Source organism: Cherax quadricarinatus, chromosome 88 (genome assembly GCF_038502225.1).
Source record: "Cherax quadricarinatus isolate ZL_2023a chromosome 88, ASM3850222v1, whole genome shotgun sequence".
Classification (NCBI taxonomy): Eukaryota; Metazoa; Arthropoda; class Malacostraca; order Decapoda; family Parastacidae; genus Cherax; species Cherax quadricarinatus.
The window spans coordinates 15,773,210-15,777,258 of record NC_091379.1 but is presented as its reverse complement, the minus strand read 5'-3'; the positions used below and the strand labels follow the sequence as shown (position 1 = coordinate 15,777,258).

Below are 4,049 nucleotides of genomic sequence, written 5' to 3'. Positions count from 1 at the left end.
ATCAGGACCCTTGGTTTATTCCAGGGGCCCTTGGTTTATTCCCAGGGTCCTTGGTTTATTACCAGGGGTCCTTGGTTTATTGTCAGGATCCTTGGTTTATTCCAGGGTTCTTGGTTTTATTACCAGGGGTTCTTGGTTTATTACCAGGGCCCTTTGGTTTATTATCAGGGGTCATTGGTTTATTACCAGGGGTTCTTGGTTTATTATCAGGGGTCCTTTGTTTATTATCAGGGGTCCTTGGTTTATTATCAGGGGCCCTTTGGGTTTTTATTACCAGGGGTTCTTGGTTTATTACCGGGGGTTCTTGGTTTATTACGGGGTTCTTGGTTTTTATTACCAGGGGTCCTTGGTTTATTATCAGGGGTCCTTGGTTTGTTACCAGGGGTTCTTGGTTTATTATCAGGGTCCTTGGTTTATTATCAGGGGCACCTCTGTAATTAGTATTTTATAACATGTAAACCACACAATACCCGAAACCTGAAACCCACATTTGTAACTTTATAGAGAATAAACTTGAATTGAATTGAAGTGAGTTATCAGGGGGATCCTTGGTTTATTATCAGTTTTGTTTATTTTAGGGTAACTCAAAAAAAAAGTGAAAGTGACTTTCTAGGGACATTCTCTCACTTACTGACAAAGTAAAGACGGCCAATAATGTTGTCTCAGCATGGAGACATACCACCATGCTAAACTAAATGCACATTTTTTCCTTACAGGTGAAAATAACCGTAATAATGGGGTGTTTGAGGTTGATGATAGTCTCCCTTGTCTGCCTCTTGTCCCATGCTCAAGTTTTCTTCAGGGGAAACTGTCCCAAAACACCAATAATTATAAATTTTTACTGGAGTAGGTTAAAGTTTTATTAATTAAATGTTCTGATGTATTTGCACATCAAAATATATTAAATATAATGCTAAATTATATTTGTAATTTATAAAAACTCTAATGTAAATAAATGTAATATAAGGAATGTACCGCATCTAATTTTTTCTTTTTTTTTTTTTTATTCGCGGGATTCTCCCGGCCCCGGGGCTTTTCAAGTAGTGGTGACCCGGCCTTGGCCCCCCTATCTGGGGTGTCTCGAGACTTAAGTCTCCCATGGGAGGAGGTACAAGTACCTCCTCATCTTTGGGACAGTGTCCCCAGGCCTAGCCACAGTCCCGCCCTCCCGGGGCTCGTAGGGAGCTAGGCCTCTGGTCTGCCATCTGCCCCGCCCAGGGGGCTCGTGGGGATGGCAGTCTTGTGAGCTGCAGATGGTAGCAAGCTCAGCCCCTTTCTTGACCTTCCTGCATCCCAATGGTTAATAATACCTCATTATGATGATAATAATAATAATAATAATAATAATAATAATAATAATAATAATTAATAGTAATAATAACACTATGCCGATCTTGCTACCATCTGCAGCTCATGTATCAATTGGTTAAAAATAACCATTATTTTTAAGGGTGGACCTGTAAGCCAGCGGAAGGCCTCGGTCAGATGACCAAAGCTCCAAGGTGGGTCATCATCGACACCATGCCCAGCCCTTCTAGGGTAGGGTAGGTGCCTGAGCCGGAGCTTGCAGCTCAGACTGTCATTCCCATTAGCTTCCTTGGGGCGGGGATGGCAGACCAGAGCCTAGCTTCTCCTACGAGCCCCGTGAGGGCGGGGAATGTGGCTAGGCCTGGGGACACTGGTCCCAAAGATGAGGGGTACTTGTGTCTCCTCTCATGGGAGACTTAGGTCTCAGACACTCCCTAGAGAGGAGCCAAGGCCGGCCACCACTTGGAAAGGCCCGGGCCGGGAGAATACCGGCAATTTTTAATAATAATAATAAGGTGGGTCATCATCTGACTAAGACCTGTGTCAGGAAACACTTGTCCTGTTTCCTGACCAACCTTACCTAACCTAACCTGCAGCTCACAAGACTGCCATTCCCAGAGCCCCTGGGGCGGGAAGATGGCAGACCAGAGGCCTAGCTTCTCCCTACGAGCCCCGTGAGGGCGGGAATGTGGCTAGGCCTGGGGACAGTTGGTCCCGGAAGATGAGGAGGTACTTGTACCTCCTTCCATAGAGACATAGTTCTCGAGACACTCCCAAGACAGGGTGGAGGGTAAGCCAGTTGAAGACCTCGGTCAGATGACCAAAAGTTCCAGCTGTGGGTCATCATATAACTAAGACCGCGTCAGGAAACACTTGTCCTGTTTCCTGACCAACCTTACCTAACCATATTTATATACTGCAGAAAAATAAAGTTGGAGCTGTGAATCGACCCTACAACCACACACAGGAGAGTACATACTGACATTATGGTGTATCCCTGACAGTACCTGGGTAGCTGGTACGAGCAAGAACAGTACTTCGTGGGTTACCAGACTGTGGGTAGGTGCTGAGAGGTACCTACCTCAAGACAGACACTCGGGAAAGATCTCAGTCAAACTGCACTTTTGGGACGTTGTGTAAGTATGTTAAAGTTAGTTGAACATTTGCATTACTAGTTAAATTCACCAGAAAACTCTCGAACTCCCAGAGGGTCGTGCAGCTCTTGGGAATGAGGTAATCAGATTTGATCCAAGGAAGCAGAGTGCACCGTCATTTCCGAGGTCAGGTGTTTAGTACAGACACTAAAAACAAATAATAAATTACCATACATAGTAGAATATGTGTAAATTATTCTCCAGAATACCCCCTCCCCGAAAAAAAGTCTGACAAAGTAACGGGTCATTGAGATGGAAAGACCTCCGGGTTATCATCTCAAAAGTATTCATTTTAAGGATAATTATTCTGTTTCGTGACGAATAAAACACCAACAGTCTACTAAAACTAATGTCATACAATTAAGAAGACTCATAACAATTAACACCAGTGCCATTCATGACTGACAATAATAACATTAACGGATAAAATATCCATAATATAAAACTGACAGACTTTTTTTATATACTTATTGTAACCACGAACGAGTGGTATTGATCAATAACAACACTGTGACTAGCCAGAGTCGACCCATGCTGCTTTGGCCCGCTTCAAGGCGAGTGAAAGACAGATGACGCTCTAATCCACGGGCTACACAATTCTCAAGAATGACGCACCCAGCCAAGCTGGATGTTGCACCCATCATCCAAGAACATACGATGGTGTGGATGCTTCTGAACTAATTTCATCCTACTCCCTGTGGACTAGAGCGTCATCTATCTCTCGCTCACCATGAGGCGGGCCAAAGCAGCATGGGTTCGACTCCTTGGCTAGTTGCAGTGTTGTTATTGATCAACACCACTCGTTCGTGGTTATATTGCATCCTCCTACCTCTAGGTGCGAGTTTAGGACCTTCCCCTCACCCCCATGATTGTAATATCAACTAAGCTAAGATTTGATCCTATGATTTTAAGTCCTGTGTACGATCTAGTCACACGTGATTCTGTGACAGAACATCACAGGGTCAGGAGACACCTGGCTCTCTGCCTAATGTACACACTACCTCTCATCTCTTATATTAATATGTCTGAAATATGTACTGGAAGTCCTCACTTAACGTCTCTTTGTTCAACGTCGTTTCATTATAACGTTGACAAGAAAAAGAAATTAATTCCCAGGAAGGAATATAAAATATGGAAAGACTTAAATATCTGGATGGAGGACATGCATCAGCGTAACCGTCCATGTTCGCTAATGTCAATTTCCTTCCTTATGGTTGTTGGTATTTGGTTTTAATGATATGTAGCGGGTTTCTTATATAATTCTGAAAAATATGTGATGCCTAAAATAATAAAAATGTCAATAATAGCGACCTAGAGTGTCTGCAGCACAACTGCTCTTCGTCTCAGCTCTCCCTTGACCCAGCAACTTAACTCTTGTTTATATTAATTGGCCTATGGTAAAATTGGTTTCGTTATACGTCGTTTCGCTCAATACGGTTCTCTAACAAGGTTCTCTGCACCAGGTTCAGCCGTCCTAACATGATAAGTGTCGGGGTGATTCAGAAGAGACCATACAGAGCGCCCAACCACCTCACATACACTCTCCCAGGTGTGCCAGGCTTCGAAGATAATTACGAAGTACTTGCC

General features: G+C 43.7%; 1 pseudogene; it reads left to right on the top strand.

Moving 5' to 3' along the window:
- The first annotated feature begins 734 nt into the window (after nucleotides 1–734).
- The window catches only part of LOC138855303 (apolipoprotein D-like), a 5,609-nt pseudogene continuing 2,294 nt past the window's right edge, over nucleotides 735–4,049 (top strand).